Source organism: Scyliorhinus torazame, chromosome 6, assembly GCF_047496885.1.
Source record: "Scyliorhinus torazame isolate Kashiwa2021f chromosome 6, sScyTor2.1, whole genome shotgun sequence".
Lineage (NCBI taxonomy): Eukaryota > Metazoa > Chordata > Chondrichthyes > Carcharhiniformes > Scyliorhinidae > Scyliorhinus > Scyliorhinus torazame.
Window position 1 is genome coordinate 266,031,415 of NC_092712.1, and position 19,738 is coordinate 266,051,152.

At 47.0% G+C, this 19,738-nt stretch overlaps 1 protein-coding gene across 2 annotated transcripts in view; it reads right to left on the reverse strand.

Moving 5' to 3' along the window:
* Positions 1–6,310, reverse strand: part of LOC140425410 (nuclear transport factor 2-like) — a 42,752-nt gene extending 36,442 nt beyond the window's left edge. The window contains exon 1 of one of the 2 annotated variants that reach the window (XM_072509661.1): positions 6,151–6,310. The gene's annotated coding sequence lies outside the window, so the exon portion shown is untranslated. Of the gene's footprint in view, positions 1–6,093 lie in introns of both variants that reach the window. The other variant, XM_072509660.1, reaches the window with a different exon arrangement.
* Between the last annotated feature and the right edge of the window lie 13,428 nt (positions 6,311–19,738).

The window sequence follows — 19,738 nt, forward strand, 5'->3', positions numbered from 1 at the left end:
CCTCCTGCCTGCTTCCCTATTCCCGCCATGATCATCATAGCGCGGGAACCGAGCCCACGCTTCCCCTTGGCCCCGCCCCCAATGGCCAACGCCCCATCTCCTCCACCTCCTTTCCTCCCCCCACCACCTCCTGAGGAAGAGAGAAAAGTTACCACATCGCAGGATTAATAACATAAAACTCCTCTTTCCCCCCTTTTTACCCCCCTCTTCGCCCCACGTCAAACGTCAAACGTTCTTTTTTTTATTTTTTTAAATTATTATTAAATAACCCGCTCATTCCAATTTTTCTTCCACAATAAAAGTCCACGCCTCATCCGCCGTCTCAAAGTAGTGGTGCCTCCCTTGATATGTGACCCACAGTCTTGCCGGTTGCAGCATTCCGAATTTTATCTTCTTTGTGAAGCACCGCCTTGACCCAATTAAAGCTCGCCCTCCTTCTCGCCACCTCCGCACTCCAGTCTTGGTATACGCGGATCACCGCGTTCTCCCACTTACTGCTCCGAGTTTTCTTTGCCCATCTAAGGACCATCTCTTTGTCCTTAAAACGGAGGAATCTCACCCCTATGGCTCTAGGAATTTCTCCTGCTCTCGGTCCTCGCGCCATCACTCGGTATGCTCCCTCCACCTCCAGCGGACCCGCCGGGGCCTCCGCTCCCATTAGCGAGTGCAGCATCGTGCTCACATATGCCCCGACGTCCGCTCCCTCCGCACCTTCAGGAAGACCAAGAATCCTTAGGTTGTTCCTCCTCGCGTTGTTCTCCAGCGTCTCCAGCCTTTCCACACATCGTTTATGGTGTGCCTCGTGCATCTCAGTCTTCACCACCAGGCCCTGTATGTCGTCCTCATTCTCGGCAACCTTTGCCTTCACGACCCGAAGCTCCCGCTCCTGGGTCTTTTGCTCCTCCTTTAGCCCTTTGATCGCCTGTAATATCGGGGCCAACAGCTCCTTCTTCATTTCCTTTGAGTTCTTCCACGCAGCGTTTCAAGAACTCGTGTTGTTCAGGGCCCCATATTAAACTGCCACCTTCCGACGCCATCTTGGTTTTTGCTTGCCTTTCTTGCCGCTGCTCTAAAGGATCCACCGCAATCCGGCCACCTTCCTCTCCTTTTTTCATCCGTATCCAGGGGGGATTCCCTTCTGGTTCGCCGCACAGTACTTTTAGCCGTTAAAATTGCCGTTGGGGCTCTTATTAAGAGCCCAAAAGTCCGTTCCACCGGGAGCTGCCGAAACATGCGACTCAACATGCGACTCAGCTGGTCATCGCTGCACCCGGAAGTCCCTGGGGTTATCATTGACCAGAAACTAAACTGGACTAGTCAAATAAATACTGTGGCTACATGAGCAGGCCAGAGGCTAGGAATCCTGTGGTGAGTAACTCACCCTCTGACTCCCCAAAGCCTGTCCACCATCTACAATTCAGGAGTGTGATGGAATACTCCTCACTTGCCTGGATGAGTGCAGCTCCAACAACACTCAACACATTCAACACCAACCAGGACAAAGCAGCCCGCTAGATTGGCACTCCTTCCACAAACATTCATTCCCTCCACCACCGACGCACGGTGTCAACAGGCACCATCTATAAGATGCACTGCAGGAACTCACCAAGGCTCCTTAGGCAGCACCTTCCAAACCCACGGTCACTACCATCTAGAAGGACAAGGGCAGCAGATACATGAGAACACGACTACTTGGAAGTTCTCATCCAAGCCACTCACCATCCTGACTTGGAAATATCTCGCCGTTCCTTCAATTTCACTGGGTCAAAATCCTGAAACTCAGGACAGCACGGTGGTTAGCACTGCTGCCTCATGGCACTGAGGTCCCAGGTTCGATCCGGGCCCTGGATCACTGTCCGTGTGGAGTTTGCACATTCTCCCCATGTTTGCGTGGGTTTCCCTTTCTCTGTCCCCGCCCCCCCCCCAACCCAAAGCTGTGCAGGGTAGGTCGATTGGCCAAGCTAAATTGCCCCTTAATTGGAAAAAATGAATTGGGTACTCTAAAATTAAAATAATATCCTGGAATTCCCTCCCTATTGGCAGTGGGTTTATCTGCACCACATGGGACTGCAGCTGTTCAAGAAGGTAACTCACCACCACCTTCGCAAGGATAAATGGGGATCGTAGAATTTAGTGCAGAAGGAAGCCATTTGGTCCTTCGAGTAAACACCAACCATTGGAAGAGGGCACCCTACTTAAACCCAAACCAACATCCTATCCCCATAATCCAGTAACCTCACCTAACCTTTTGGACACTAAAGGGGCAATTTAGCATGGCCAATCCACCTAACCTGCGCATCTTTGGACTGTGGGAGGAAACCGGAGAACCCGGAGGAAACTCACAGACATGTGGTTAGCACTGCTACCTCACAGCGCCAGGGACCCGGGTTCAACTCCGACTTTGGGGGTGACTGTGTGTGGAGTTTGCACATTCTCCTCGTGTCTGTGTGGGTTTCCTCCGGTGCTCCCACAGTCCAAAGATATGCATGTTAGGTGGACTGGCCATACTAAATTGCCCAAAGGCTAGTTGGGGCTACAGGGATAAGGCAGGGACCTAAGTAAAGTGCTCTTTCAGAGGGGTTGGTGCAGATTCAATGGACCGAGTGGCCTCCTTCTGCTTTGTAGGGATTCTATGAAATAGCTAGCTTCACTTGCTACTCATTTCTGAGATGCCTTACACTTCCAGGGTAATCAGAGGTAGTCTGGACACTTTTCAGGGCCAAAAGTGCCCTTTAAGCCCATCCAGGAGTTCACGTGATAAACATGAACAATAATCTGACCAGAGTAGCAGTTATCCCGCAAGATAGCTTTGATGCACGACATTTTCACATCAAGCTTACACGGTAAGCAAATGGCCTAGACCCCATTTAAGAGGTTGCCAATAAGGCCAATCTTATAGCGTGCGGAACTATAGGAATTTCAACCCGTATAAAGAACTGCGAAGGTAGGCGTATAGTAGACAGTACTAGAGGACCCATTGACAGACTTATCAACTGGTACTTCATGGAAAGGAAGCTCATTTGACAGTTCTATTTCATAGGTAAATTCGAGTGCAGGATGGAGCCCATCGAGATGCGCAAGGAAATTCTTACATGTAGCTGCAGATTCAAATATAGCAAACAGACCATCGGCATATCAAAAATAGTTAAGGGATGGGAAGTTAGGTGTAACTCCATCCAAGATATATTTCTTGGGCAAACCAACGAAGATGTTGGCAAGAGCTGGGCCGAGAAGCAATCCCATGGTAACGCCATCTATTTGGGCATGCAAGATGTCATTAAAACTGAACTCAACTAGGGTGGCACGTGGCACAGTGGTCAGCTCTGCTGCCTCACAGTGCCAATGACCCAGGTTCGATCCCCACCCTGAGTCACTGTCAGTGTGGAGTTTGCACATTTCCCCGTGTCTGCGTGGGTTCCACCCCCATAACACAAAAGGTTGTGCAGGTTAGATGGATTGGCCATGCTAAATTGCCCCTTAATTGGAAAAAAATAATTGGGTACTCTAAAACATTAAAAAAGTGAACTCAACTGCACGAGTTGCTGACTTCAGAAGTTCAATGAATATGGATTTAGAGAATGGCAGCCCCTCCAAATTGCCATGACAATGAAGTGGTGCAAGTGTCGATGGCTTCCTTGAATGGTACATTAGTGCAGAGGCTAGAAATGTCAAATGAACACATGGCCTCACCATTGATATCGATATAAAAAGGTCCTGCCTGGTCTTTGCAACTGGAAAGGAATCCTTCACCATTTAGGTGGAAAACTAGCTCAAGTGTTTTACAAGTTGTTACAAGTGGACCAAACCATGCTGTGCAGAACGAGTCATAAATAAGATATAGCATAAAGGGGCATCACTTGTGCATGTATTGAGCAGCCCATATACATGGACAGAGTGAACTGTGAGGATGAATCCTCCCATATATATCACCAGTCAACTCCAGACTCTTACTCAAGTCCACAAAATGTTGTGACTGACTTTGAGCAGAGCTGTGTGGTCATGCTTAATGACAGGTCCAATGGATTTGAATGTGGACCTATCGTTAAGAATGGCATACATTCTGTTGATATAATCATCCTTGTTAACAAGTCCCTTTGTCGGGCTTACAGATATGATTAGCTGGGTTGGTCCCGAAGCCTCAGAACACTACTGGACCTCAGCCAAATCATTGGGTATCCTCCTATATACACGCAATTAGCTATGTGCATAGACGAACTTAAGTCAATTTTCTAATTTGTCTACATCATGCATACATAAGTATTTAAGGCAAATGGACTACTTTTTGAATTAGATTTTAAAAAGTGTCCTCTCCGGATAAAATCATTCTGCGGTATTATTTCAAGAATGAATAGGAGACTTATGCCCCATGGCCTGCCAAGACCTATTCCTCAACAATCACATCACCAAAGCAGATAATCTGGTCATTATCAATCACATTGCTATGCACAACTTTTGGCCAGTTTCTTACACTAGTAAGTCACTGCACTTCAAAAACTTGTGAAAGGCACTTTAGAAATGCAAATATAGAACATAGTGCAGAAGGAGGCCATTCGGCCCATGGAGTCTGCACCAACCCACTTAAACCCTCACTTCCACCCTATCCCCGTAACCCAATAACCCCTCCTAAACTTTTTGGACACTAAGGGCAATTTAGCATGGCCAATCCACCTAACCTGCACATCGTTGGACTGTGATCTGTGATCATTTCTCACTAGAGGGCAATTGAAACAGAAAATTGCAGATAACCCTTCTGGGTCCCAGCACAAAATAGATTTTCATAGAATTTACAGTGCAGAAGGAGGCATTCGGCCCATCGAGTCTGTACCGGCTCTTGGAAAGAGCACGCTACCCACGGTCAACACCTCCACCCTATCCCCATAACCCAGTAACCCCACCCAACACTAAGGGCAATTTTGGACACCAAGGGCAATTTATCATGGCCAATCCACCTAACCTGCACATCTTTGGACTGTGGGAGGAAACCGGAGCACCCGGAGGAAACCCATGCACACACGGGGAGGATGCGCAGACTCCGCACAGACAGTGATCCAAGCCGGAATCGAACCTGGGACCCTGGAGCTGTGAAGCAATTGTGCTATCCACAATGCTACCATGCTGCCCGTCAATTTAATCAAAAATGATGAAGTATGTCAGGGATACATTGCATATCTGGAAAAGGGACATTCATCTTGATTAAAAGATCAGAAATACACAATTTCAATTCGCAGTTTAGTGGCAACCAGCAGAGGACAAGACCAATTAGAGCGTACACGATAAATCAGAGAGATTTACAGCAGACAGAAAAAGAGGCCCTTCGGCCCATCATACATGCGCAGGCCATCAAGCACCCATTTATTCTAATCCCATTTTCCAGCACTTGGGTTCTGTATGCTGCGGCAAAAATTGTCTAAATACTTTCAACATTATTTATATCCTTACAAAATTAATATTTTACGAGAATGGGAGGAAAGGGGCACGAGGACAAACAACAAGCTGCATACCTTCCCGACGGCTAGTAAGCCATTGAGCATCTGAGTCATGGGGTGCAAACTGTTAGCTTTCCCAGCGGCAGAGGAGCGGACACCCCTGCATCCCCACCAGCTCAGCAACTCTGAAACCGCGATCCATGTTCGCATCAAGCTTGCAAATATGTGGCATTGACGCCTGTTCATTGCTCCCCAAATTGATAACCACCCTCCAATAAAAAAAGTGATTTTCACGCATGAACCTTTTCAAACATAAAGAGAAAAGATCTGTCTGGAAAGGAGAGGGGGCGGATAAACAAACTTTGTGGGCGGATAAACAAGCTTTGTGGGCATTAAACATGCTTGAAAGAAACGTGCGGAGTGCTCTTTAAAAGCACCCCCCCCCCCCCCCCTGGGCGAACACATGCACCATTGATTGAGCTGGTGATTGAAAGCTTTTCAAATGCCTGGTTTCAATTAAAATCCGCGCCACACAGAGTGCAAGGCAACGGTGCTGAGAAATAGCAGGACGCCAGATTTGCAAGAATTGTTACGTTTTACACAAGGCCCAGAAGGTAATTTTTTTTTGGGGGGGGGTCATGCACCAAGCACAAGACAAAACTTTTACCCAGCAGACTGTCGCTTTCGGCGAGGAGCTAGGAACGAGACTGAACACTTTCCCCACCTCGTGTCTTCTGACTGAAACCTCAGCTCCGCTCCCGGCTGCAAGCGCTCACGCTGCACCTTTCGTAATGCGCGCTGCAGTCCGCCCAGGGACCGCCAGCTCCGCCCAGGCCCGCGGAAGGAGCTCCGCCCCAGGGACCGCCAGCTCCGCCCAGGGTTGGAGCTCCACCCCAGGGACCGAAGCCCGGGGTTGGAGCTCCACCTCAGGGGCCGGAGCTCCGCCTCAGGGGCTGCCAGCTCCGCGGGAGTGCGGCTACCTGCTGACTTTATGATGGGTCAGTAATGTTTGTAATTTTTAAACAAATGCTTCAAACTCTTTGAACATCCTTAAGTAATTAGGGCTAATTTGACTAATCTGTTGAAAATCATCCAATTGTTGGATTACTGACTTTGGCTTATTGTGTTCTTATTGACTTGCCATGAACTCTCGTCTCGATCCATCCATCTAACTTAAATCACCTTCACCCCCATCTCCAAGTTCTTTATATTGAATAAAGGAAATTTTTCAAAGCATATTTAAAAATATTTCAATACCCTTGTCATTTTTCTAATGGGTTGCTAGCAGTAGTGTTCAGGAGATTAATCTTTAATTCCTTCAGACCAATCAGCAAATAACCCTTGCAGCATTTAAGATTAGTGATAATGGTCTTAGAATCCATAGAATCCTTATAGCGCAGAAGGAGGCCATTCAGCCCATCACGTCTGTACCGACACTCTGAAAGAACACTCTACCTAGGCCTGCTCGCTCACACTATCCCCATGTATTGCTCATAGCCATCTACCTAACCGGCACATCTTGAACTGTGGAAGGACACCGCAGAGTGTGGAAGAAATGGAGAGAATGTGCAAACTGCACACAGACAGTTGCCCAAGGCCGGAATCGTACCTGGGTCCCTGGCACTGTGAGGCAGCAGGGCTAGCCACTGTGCCACAGTGCCGCACTGTATTAATCGTGTTTGGATGTGTGGTGAGTGGTGTTCACTAGTTACATCTTGACATCCAGAAAAATGCCCATTTATCCCGACTCTCGGTCTTCTGTCCATCAGCCAGCCTTCTATCCAGGCAAATAAATTACCCCTAATCCCATGTAATCTACTGTGCGGCACCTTATCAAACGCCTTCCAGAAGTCCAGACATACTACATCTACAGGATCTCCATTATTCACTTGGCTTGTTACATCGCCGAAGAACACTAACAAATTAGTCAAACATGATTTGCCTTTCATAAAACCATGCTGATTCTGATGGATAGCATTTTGACTTTCCAAATGTCCTGCTATTATTTCTTTAATAATGAATTCTAATAATTTTCCAATAACAGATGTTAAGCTAACTGGTCTGTAATTTCCTACATTCTGCCTTCCTCCCTTTTTGAATAAGGACTTTATATTAGCATTTTTCTAATCCACTGGAATCTTTCCTGTGTCGAGGGTATTTTGGAATATTATAACCAATGGATCCACTATCTCTGCTGCCACTTCCTTTAACACCCTAAGATGTAGGCCATCAGGCCCTGGGGACTTGTCTGCCTTCCATCCCACGGGTTGTTGAGTACTGTTTCCCTATTGATGCTGATTGTTCTAAGTTTCACCCTTTCTATTGCCCCATTCCTATAGGGATGGTACTAGTGTCCTCCACCATGCAAACCGAGGCAAAATATTGATTTAGCATCTTCGCATTTCTGTCTTCCCCACTATTATCTCTCCAGTTTTTTATTTTCCAAGGGACCAGCATTCACTTTAGTGACCTTTTATGTACTTATAGAAGCTTTTGCTATTCTTTTTTGATATTTTGCATTAGCGTTCTTTTGTAATTTATCCTAGCTCTTTTTATTGCTTTTTTCATAACCCTTTTTTTATATTTGAAAGTTTCCCAATCTCCCAGCCTGCCACTGACCTTTGCAACATAGTATGCCTTTGTTTTTGTCTTTTGTCCTTAAACACCTTGCATAGCTATGTGTTTTTAGCCCTCTTACCATCTTTCTTCCTCACTGAGATACATTTTAGTTGTGAGGAATTTAGTATCTCTTCAAACAACTGCCACTGCTCATCAGCTGCCCTACCTTTTGGCCTTCCTGCCCATTCTACTCAGGCCACATCTGTCCCCTTCCCAAGAAATTATCTTTGTTTAATTTCAGAACTCCACTTTCCCGCCCCCAAACTGAATACTTCACTTCATGAATGATTCAACTGACACTGAGTGATCTTTTGTGTTAAAACAAACTTTGTTATTAATGCAGGATTAACATCGAAGGAAAACCAGCTTTTCAATTAACAGTTAAACAGTTCTTTTAAAAAAAAGTCTTTAAACTTACTTTGGGCAGCACAGCAGCACAGTGGTTAGCACAGTTGCTTCACAGCTCCAGGGTTCCAGGTTCGATTCTCGGCAGGGTCACTGTCTGTGCGGAGTTTGCACGTTCTCCCCGTGTCTGCGTGGGTTTCCTCCGAGTGCTCCGGTTTCCTCCCACAGTCCAAAGATGTGCGGGTTAGGTGGATGGCCCATGCTAAATTGCCCTTAGTGTCCAAAAAATATTAAGTGGGGGTTACGGGGATAGGATAGATAAGTGGGCTTCAGTAGAGTGCTCTTTGTAAGGGCCGGTGCAGACTCGATGGGCCAAATGGCCTTCTTCTGCACTATGATTCCCATCTTCTTCCAAAATTTCAATTCAACAAAATCCACACACGCAGGTCAAATTATACTTATTAATAAAGTTAACACTTAATGGCTCAGATTTATTCACAAAGTTCATGGGAGAGAAACTTTTAGACGTCAGTCCAAAAAACACACCTCCTTTCCTCAGAATCCAGAGCAGAACTTTGAAAATGAAATTAAACACAACAGGCATAGGACAGAGCTCAAACTGAAATGAAAAACTGCCTCAGCGCCTCCCATGAGTGACATCACAGCCTGTCGAGCTGTTAACCCCTTCATCACAGCTTTGCCAGACATATAGGGCGCGACTTAACACCCAAAAAAACAGTGTCCCATTTTGAGTGTTGTAATGACTTAGGCCAAGCCTTTGAGATTGGCCAATTAGAATAAGTGTTAATTGATTAGTGGCCCAATCAGGGAACCCCTTTCTGTGTATATAACAGCGAGTGTCAGATCCTCTGCACTCCTGGTGTAGACAGCAGACGGAATGGTCATGGTTGTTCAGTTTGTAAATAAAAGGAATTCTGGTGACGGGATTTCTGCCTCTATGGACTTATTACAAGAGTGTACAGAGAGTGTTTCTTGGCACATAGTGACCCCACAATCAAATGGGACTCTGGGTTTTTTTTTTTTGCCTTGCGAGGAACACCCGCTGAGGCTGCACTTATCTCACTTCCTGCACTCACGACCTCAGCTCGTCAGTGCAGGAAGCGATCAGGACGCCATTTTTAAATGCCACTCGATCTCTAGACCCCCCTCAGACTCCCTACTATAGCCTCTGGATACCCCCAATGCCCCAACTTACATCTTCCAGGGTTCTCAAACCGCCCCTCACCCCACCTCTTAGAGCAAGGCATCCCCGGGCCCAATCCCTGGCATAGGCAACCTGGCACTTTGGCATTTCCTGCATGGCATCCTGGCAGTGCCCCCACCAGCCTGATAATGCCACCTGGGCACTGCCAGGGTATCTGGGTGGCAGTGCCAAGGTTCCAGGGTCGCACTGCCAAATAAGAACCAGGCGACGTGCCTCAACGATTATTGTCTGGTGGTCTTGACATCGATCATAATGAAGTGCTTTGAGAGGTTGGTCATGAGGCACATCAACTCCATACTCCCAGAATGCCTTGAACAACTGCAATTCGCATACCGCCACAACCGGTCCACAGCAGACCTCATTTCCCTGGCCCTACACTCATCCTTGGAGCCTCTTGATAACAAGGTCAGATTCCTATTTATTGACTACAGCTCTGCCTTCAACGCCATAATCCCAGCCAAGCTCATATCAAAGCTCCAAAACCAAGGATTTGGCTCCTCACTCTGCAACTGGATCCTCAACTTTCTGACCCATGGACCACAAGCAGTAAGACTAAACAACAACACCTCCTCCACAATAGTCCTCAATACCGGGGCCCCGCAAGGCTGCAATCTTAGCCCCTTACTATACTCGCTATACACACACGATTGTGTGGCAAAATTTGGTTCCAACTCCATCTACAGGTTTGCTGACGACACGACTGTAGTGGGTCATGTCTCGAACAACGATGAACCAGAATACAGGAAGGAGATAGAGAACCTAGTGGAGCGGTGTAATCACAACAATCTCTCCCTCAATGTCAGCAAAACTAATGAGCTGGTCATTGACTTCAGGAAGCAAAGTATCATACGCACCCCAGTCTGCATCAATGAGGTCAAGGTGGAGATGGTTGACAGCTTCAAATTCCTAGGTGTGCACATCACCAACAATTTGTCCTGGTCCACCCACGTCGACGCTATGACCAAGAAAGCACAACAGTGCCTATACTTCTGCAGGAAATTAAGGAAATTTGGCATGTCCACATTGATTCTTACCAACTTTTAGGTGCACCATAGAAAGCATCCTATCTGGCTGCATCACAGCCTGATCTAGCAACTGCTCAGCCCAAGACCGTAAGAATCTTCAGAGAGTCGTGAACACAGCCCAGTCCATCATGCAAACCCCCCCCCGCTCCCATCCATTGACTCGCCTACACTTCCCGCTGCCTTGGGAAAGTGGGCAGCATAATCAAAGACCCCTCCCACCCGGCTTATTCCCTCTTCCAACTTCTTCCATCGGGCAGGAGATACAAAAGTCTGATAACACGCACTAACAGATTCAAAAACAGCTTCTTCCCCACTGTTACCAGACTCCTAAAAGACCCTCTTATGGACTGATCTGATCTCTTCACACATCTTCTCTACTGAGTAGTACTGCACTCCTGTATGCTTCACCCGTTGCCTGTGTCTATGTATTTACATTGCGTTTGCCCTATATTTTTTTCAGGTATGGAATGATCTGTCTGAACTATGCAGAACAATACATTTCACTGTACCTTGGTACACGTGACAATAAACAAATCCAAAATCCAATGAATATCACCCTGCCCAGAGCTTGTCCACCCGGGGATGTGGGGTAGAGCTATATAGAGTTGTTGAATTCGATGTTGAGACCGGAACATGAGATGTTTTTCCTCCAGTTTGCGTTAAGCTTCACTGGAACATTGCAGCAGGCCTAGGACAGACATGCGGGCATAGGAGCAGGGTCTTGTGTTAAAATGGCAAGCAACGGGAAGGTCAGGGTCCTGAATGCGCACAGACCGAAGGTGCTCAGCAAAGCGGTCACCCAGTCTGCGTTTGGTCTCTCTGATATAGAGGAGACCACTTTGGGAGCAGTGAATGCAATAGACCAAATTGAAGGAGGTGCAAGTGAAACGCTGCTTAACCTGGAATGAGTGTTTTGGGCCTGGGATGTTAAGCATGGAAGAGGTAAAGGGGCAGGTGTTACACCTTTTGAGATTGCATGGGAAGGTGCCATGAGTGATGGGAGAGGAGTTGGGTATGGTGAAGGAGTGGACTAGATTATCTCGGAGGGAACGGTGTCTGTGGAATGCTGACAGAGGGAGTGAAGGGAAGATGTGTTTGGTGGTGGCATCACGCTGGAGTTGGCGAAAATGGCGGAGGATTATGCTTTGCATACGGAGGTTGGTGGGGTGAAATGTGAGAGCGAGGGGGACTCTATCTTGTTCTGGGAGGGAGGGGAGGGGGCGAGGGTAGTGACACGGGAGATGGACCTCACACTGTTGAGGGCCCTGTCAACAACTGTAGGTGGAAAATCACGGTTGAGGAAGAAGGAACACATTTTTGAAGCATCATTTTGGAAAGTGGCATCATCGGAACAAATGCGACGGAGGCAAAGGAGCTGAGAGAAAGGGATGGAGTCCTTACAGGGTGTAGGGTGCGAAGAGCTGTGGTCCAGATAGCTGTGGGAGTCTTTGGGCTTATAGTGGATATTAGTGGATAGTCTATTGCCGGAAATGGAGACCGAAAGATGAAGGAAGGGAAGGGAAGTGTCTGAGATGGACCAGGTGAAAGTGATGGAGGGGTGGAAACTGGAAGCAAAGTTGATGAATTTTTCCAGGTCTGGACCAGAGCATGAAGCGGCTCCAAAATAGTCATCAATGTACCGGTAAAGGAGTTTGGGAGGGGACCCGGGCAGGCCTGGAACAAGGAATGTTCCACATACCCCATAAAAAGGCAAGCGTAGCTAGGACCCATACGGGCACCCATTGCTACACCTTTGATTTGGAGAAAATGGGATGAGTTAAAGGAGAAGTTGTTGAGAGATAGAACAAGTTCAGCAAGGCGGAGGAGAACGGTAGTGGATGGGAATTGTCCAGGCCTCGTTTCGAGAAAGAAGCGAAGAGCACTCTGGCCAAGCTGGTGTTTGATGGATGTGTAAAGAGATTGCACATCCATGGTGAATAGGATGTGCTCGGGCCCGCGAACTGGAGGCTGTCAATATGACGCAGGGAATCAGAGGAATCCCGGATGTAGGTGGGGAGAGAATGGACAGAGGAGTGAGGATAGAGTCAAGATAAGAGGAAATACGTTCGGTGGGGCACGAGCATGTTGACACAATGGGCCTGCCGGGACAGCCCTTTTTGTGGATTTTGTGAAGTAGGTAAAAGCGGGCTGTCCGGGGTTGGGAGACTATGAGGTTGGAAGCCGTAGGGGGAAGGCATCCGGAGGAAATGAAGTCGCTAACGATATTGGAGATAATGGCTTGATGTTCAGCGGCCTGGTAATGGTCCAGGGGGAGGTAGGAGGAAGTATCTGAGAGTTGGCGCTCAGCTTCTGCAAGGTAGTGGTCAGTACTCCAGCTGACAACAGCACCCCCTTTGTCAGCAGGTTTGATGACAAAGTTGGGGTTACACCTGACGGAGTGAAGAGCAGAAAGTTCGCAAGGAGAGAGGTTGGAATGGGTGAGGGGGGCAGAAAAATTAAGACGGCCAATTGACAGTTGTCAGGTGTGCTCTGTGCACCACTTGTAGCTGCATGAGGCTTAGCCTTCTGCAGGAAGAGGTGGAGTTGGTCACGTTCAGTGTTTCATTCCAGAGTCCCCACCATACTTCCGTCCCTAGCTCTTCGTCTCATTTTTCCCTTGTTTTGTCCAGTGGGGAGCGTGTCCTTTCTAAGAGTCGTCCATATATGTCACCGCTGATCGTCTTTCCCAGACTGTCCAATGTCTCCTCCAACATTGTGTCTCTTGAGGCCCTTGGCTATCTTGTCGTCACTTTGCGGAGAAAGTTTTTGATTTGCAGATGTCTGAGTTCCTGCCCGTTCTGTAGTTCCAATCTCTCCGTCAGCTCTTCTAGGGTCACCAGTCTGTCCCCTGTGTAAAAGTCCCTAACCGCCAGTATCCCACCATTCTGTCTCTACCTCGTAAAGGTGGCGTCTAGCATGGCTGGTGGAAACCTGTGGTTGCCGCAGATGGAGGCCATGATGGGCACCTCGGTCAGATCGAAGTGCTGCCGAATCTGGTTCCAGGTTCTCAGTGGTGCTGCACGGGGCTGGTTGAGTGTTTTGCCGGCGGGGATGTGAGTACTGTCGTGGCGAGGGCCGGAGGGCTGTTTCTGTGCAGGAGGACTCCGCTATCTTCACCTATTCCGTGTTTTGTTCCTTCCCCCATTCCTTCACTTGCTCGGCCGCGGCTGCCCAGTGGGAGTATTGCAAGCTCGGGTGGGCCAGGCCTCCCATGCTTCTTCTCCTTTGCAGTGTTGTTTAGGGATTCTTGGATTTTTCTCCCCGCCCACACACACACACACATACACACACACAAATGGCATAATCATTTTGTCTATTGTTTGGAAAAAGGTCTTGGGCATGAAGATCAGTGTGGATCTGAACAGAAAGAGGGAACCAGGGCAATACTTTCATCTTGATCGTACTTGGGTAGGCTTTGCGTGGTTAAACTCGGCCCAGCACTTTGCCAGGCCTGCCCCAATATCCTGCTACACCCTTATTCTGTGTCCTTCCCAACTGCTCGCTTTGGCCTGCTGAGCCCAGCGCAGGATCCTCTCCTGATCCTAATACCTGTGCAGCTTGGCGATTATCACCCTCGGCTGCACCCGGCCTTGGGCTTTGATTGGAGTGACGTGTGGGCCCTGTTGACCTCCGGCAGCTTGGGGAAGGTGTCCCTTTCAATCAAGTTGCCCAGCATCTGGACGACATAGTCAGTTGGGTCTCTGGCCTCTATCTCCTCTGGCAGGCCCACTATTCGTATATTCTGTTGCCTCGATCTTCCCTTTCAGGCTCCCTTGGGTCACCACCAACCATTTTATCTCTGCCTCCAGGGCGACGATCCGGTCGAAGCTTTTTCAAACTCTTGGGTTATTCTTTCCTGCGCCTCCAGCTTCTTTAACATCCTGTCAAGTGCCGTCTGCATGGAGGCCAGTGCCTCCGCCACACCACCTTGACCGCCACATAGATCTCCATCTTGATCTCATCTTTCATCGCCGTCAGCTCCTTAGTTAAGAATGTCTTCCATCCCTCTCCAGGTGGTGGGAGGGAACCCCGCTGTCCGGGTGGTCAGTCTTCGTCCCTTGGGGTGGCCAGGGACCCCTCGCCTTGTGGGTATCCCGACTCACTTGATCACTACTATTGCCTTTTTCCACTGTTTCTTGCTTCCCTAACGCCTCCCAAGCTACTATTTGCTGGTATACTGCTCTCCTTCTTTGCCTTTTAAGTTGAGGAGCTGAATGAGTCTAAATTTATGGGCTAAATTCGGCCAAAAGTGCCTATTTTGCTGTGACCTGGAGGAGAGCCACCTGATGTGCAACTACTCAGAAGGCTCCAGGCCAGATAGCTTAATGGTACGACAGCACTGTGTTATAGTATGTGGACAACCTCCTCTCTTGGGAACTTCTTACCGGGACCTTTTAACCCATCAAACGGACACAAAAACACCACAAAATCCCCCAGCCTCACCCCCATTCAATACCCAACCGACCAAACTGCCGTCAAACCAACCGCGGAGTCGAAAAACAGCAAAAGTAGGGAAAGGAAGGCCTTAAAACTCAGAACGAGGGGACACTGGGGGGGGAGGGGGGAGGGGGACACAGCATAGCATGGCAGACCCAACAGGGTCGCCAACACAAAGGCTGGCCCACTGGTTGATGGAACAACTAATGGAGCTTCTCTCGATAGACCTCTAGAAACACAGAGACTCAATAAAAGAGGACTTTATGTCAGCCATGAGATCAACAATATAAACCACACTCGGGCGAATCTACTATGAAATTAATGAAGCTTAAGCTTCAGGGCCCCTAATCCTGGAGGGGCCCCAGGAGCGACTTTAGTCCACATTGCTTAAAAATGTTGGGTCTACTGTATGAGAAGGGGTTTTAAAAAAATAATAATATTAATAATATAGTGAAATTCAATACAAAATAATAGTTAAAATATAAATTTAAAAGTTATTAAAGTATCATGTAGGCTAGCCGTAAATGATAAAACGTTCAAATTAAGGATGTTTCATTCTAAATATATTTAATATAAAATAATTATAAATAATTTAAAACACTATTAACATTTATGACAGAAATACAAACAGTAGATGACGAGTCGTAACAAAAAAGGGGAGCCGTTGAAAAGGCAATCACAATGCTAACGTGAATTTTCAACGTGATAGCACTCATGATAGCGATCTAGACAAGAATTTCTTTCAATAAAGTGTTCATAAGGATACAATATTTTAATTACCCCTACTCAAAAATAAATGTTATATTTAGAAAAGTAAGGTAAGTAATAAAGGTGAAATAGTGTTAGATTAGCCTAAGCCTATTGTTTTTATGAAGAGGTGAACGGAAGGTAGGCTATGACTGCATAGTCTCGGCTAATACTATATTACAAGTATTTATGAAAAAGTAATAAAAGGGTGAATGTGTGTTAAATTACAGGTGTTTATTATGAAAAGTGTTCAAATAATGGTAAAATTGTGTTACATTACCTTAGCCTATGGGTTTTGGTGGCCTAGTCTTGCCTAACTTAGTCTAGCCTAGCGTAGGCTAGCTTGAACATAGCCTAGTTTAGCCTATTTAGCTTATTTATTATAAATCTTAAAAAATGGTGCTTTACTTTCTGAGAAGGGGTTTTAAAAAAAAACCTCTCAGAAAGTAGACCTAAAATTTTTTTCCTTTCAAAGCATGCGACAATAGTCGCACGACTCAAATTGATTAACATGTGCAAGATGAAATTGTGAATCAAATCAACAACCTAGACACCAAATACTGCTCTATTATTGTTGACTCTACGCCTGACCTGACACATTTTGACCAGCTGGTAATTGTGGTTCGATACTGCTATAATGGAAAACCCTGTGAGAGATTTTTAACATTTTTACCGATAGAAAACCATTCATCCACGACTTGTTCAACAAAATACAACAAGTCCTAGGTGAACATAAGCTTTCACTTGAAAATATCCGTGGTCAGTCCTACGATAATGCACCTAACATGAAGGGATCGGAGAAAGGGCTGGAAGCACTCTTTAAAAACATTAAAAGGTACGCAGACTATGTACCATGTGCAGCCCATTCACTTAACCTTGTTGGAGAAAAGGCAGTGTCTACTGTACCTGAAGTTGTTGACTATTTTGCCATTTTGCAGGAGCTGTATGTTTTATTTTCTGGATCTCCACGAAGATGCGGGATTTTAAACACACAGGGCAATCTACATTTTTCTCTGAAGAGCTTAAGTGTAACTAGATGGTCTGCACACTATGAAGCAGCCCGGGCAATTAAAAATGGATATATGGGTATTTTACAAACTCTCAAACATATTTTTGAAGACTCAGAAGAGAAGCCTGAATGTAAACGAGATGCAAAGAATTTATACCACAAGTTGGTAAAGCTGGAATATGCTATTTTAACAGTTGATTGGGAAGAAGCGCTGGAGAGTTTCAACAAAACAAGTAAGAAACTCCAAACCCCTGGTTTTGATGTATTTGAAGGTTATCGTCTGCTATCATCTTTACTTTCATTTGTTAAAGAACTCAGAGAAAATTCAGCCGATAGGATTGCACACTATGAATCAGAAGCAAAAGGTTTGTGTGAAGATATCACCTCAAGTTATTCTGATGCTGCCAAACACATTGTTACAAGGAAATTTTCAGATGGAACACGAGGAACTGACAAATTTAGGATAGAAGTTCTACATCAACTCTATGACTGCTTGATAATCCAGTTACGCAAGAGGATTGACCCATATGAGCAGATTGCGAAAAGGTTCAAGTTCCTCTCAGAATTGGTGAACAATTCTGAAATTGATGAGGACAGTATTCATAGAATTTACAGTGCAGAAGGAGGCCATTTGGCCCATCGAGTCTGCAGCGGCTCCTGGAAAGAACACCCTACCCAAGCCCACACTTCCACCCTATCCCCTATCCCCATAACCCAGTAACCCCACCCAACACTAAGGGCAATTTTGGACACTAAGGGCAATTTAGCATGGCCAATCCACCTAACCTGCACATCTTTGGATTGTGGGAGGAAACCAGACCACCCGGAGGAAACCCACACACACACGGGGAGAACATGCAGACTCTGCACAGACAGCGACCCAAGCCAGGAATCGACCCTGGAGCTGTGAAGCAATTGTGCTAACCACTACGCTACAGTGCTACCGTATAATATTGTATTACAAAGATGATATTGACCACAAATTAGTAAACGAGTGTTATCAGGTCAAAGAATATTTGCACCTTAGGAAATCCCAGAACACAGAAGAAAACACGCCATCTAAAATGCAATGCGCAGAGGTTCTTCAGCTTATTTGTGAGCAACACCGAATTGAAGTGTTCTCCAATATTACTATTGTGCTTAAGCTGTACTTGACAATGCCTATCACGAGCTGTGAAGTAGAAAGGAATTTTTCAACGCTATCCTTCATAAAGAACAAATTTTGGTCTACCATGAGTGCTGAATTTGGTGCTTTTTGAGTGCGATAGTGAGAGCTTGGTGACCGAGGGAGTTAGGTGAGGAGGGAGTAAGGTGCTCCTTTCATTTTGTTTCCGACATTTCCGCAAAGAGTGCGAAGAGAGCCAGGAGTTTACAGGAAGTGTAGCTGACTGGGAGCAGAGTCGGAGGGCGGAGATCTAGTTAGACCACACAGCAGCTATATTCTGTAAGGTAAGAGGGGATGGAGGCTAGGCCAGTTACATGCTCCTCCTGTAGGATGTGGGTGGTGAGGGATACCACCGGTGTCCCCACTGACTATACCTGTGGGAAGTGCACCCAACTTCAGCTCCTCAAAGACCGTGTTAGGGAACTGGAGCTGAAGCTGGATGAACTTCGGATCATCCGGGAGGCAGAGGGGGTGATTGAGAAGAGTTACAGGGAGGTAACCACACCCAAGGTACAGGACAAGAATAGCTGGGTTACAGTCAGGGGGAAAAAAACAAACAGGCAGACAGTTCAGGGATCCCTCGTGGCCGTTCCCCTTCAAAACAAGTATACCGTTTTGGATGCTGTTGGGGGGGATGACCTACCGGGGGAAGGCCCTAGCGGCCAGGTCTCTGGCACTGAGTCTGGCTCTGGGGCTCAGAAGGGAAGGGGGGAGAATAGAAAAGCAATAGTTGTAGGAGATTCAATGGTTAGGGGAATAGATAGGAGATTCTGTGGTCGCGAGCGAGACTCCCGGAAGGTATGTTGCCTCCCGGGTGCCAGGGCCAGGGATGTCTCGGATCGTGTCTTCAGGATCCTTAAGGGGGAGGGGGAGCAGCCAGAAGTCGTGGTGCACATTGGTACCAACGACATAGGTAGGAAAAGGGGTGTGGAGGTAATAAACAAGTTTAGGGAGTTAGGCTGGAAGTTGAAAGCCAGGACAGACAGAGTTGTCATCTCTGGTTTGTTGCCGGTGCCACGTGATAGCGAGGCTAGGAATAGGGAGAGAGTGCAGTTGAACACGTGGCTGCAGGAATGGTGTAGGAGGGAGGGCTTCAGGTATTTGGATAATTGGAGCGCATTCTGGGGAAGGTGGGACCTGTACAAGCAGGACGGGTTGCGTCTGAACCAGAGGGGCACCAATATCCTGGGAGGGAGGTTTGCTAGTACTCTTCGGGAGGGTTTAAACTAATTTGGCAGGGGAATGGGAACCGGATTTGTAGTCCAGCAACTAAGGTAGCCGATATTCAGGACGCCAAAGCATGTAATGAGGCAGTGGGGAAGGGAACACTGACAAAGGAGAGTATTTGCAGGCACGGAGATGGGTTGAAGTGTGTATACTTCAACGCAAGAAGCATCAGGAATAAGGTGGGTGAACTTAAGGCATGGATCGGTACTTGGGACTACGATGTGGTGGCCATCACGGAAACTTGGATAGAAGAGGGGCAGAAATGGTTGTTGGAGGTTCCTGGTTATAGATGTTTCAATAAGATTAGGGAGGGTGGTAAAAGAGGTGGGGGGGGGTGGCATTATTAATTAGAGATAGTATAACAGCTGCAGAAAGGCAGTTCGAAGAGTATCACCCTATTGAGGTAGTATGGGTTGAAGTCAGAAATAGGAAAGGAGCAGTCACCTTGTTAGGAGTTTTCTATAGGCCCCCCAATAGTAGCAGAGATGTGGAGGAACAGATTGGGAAACAGAT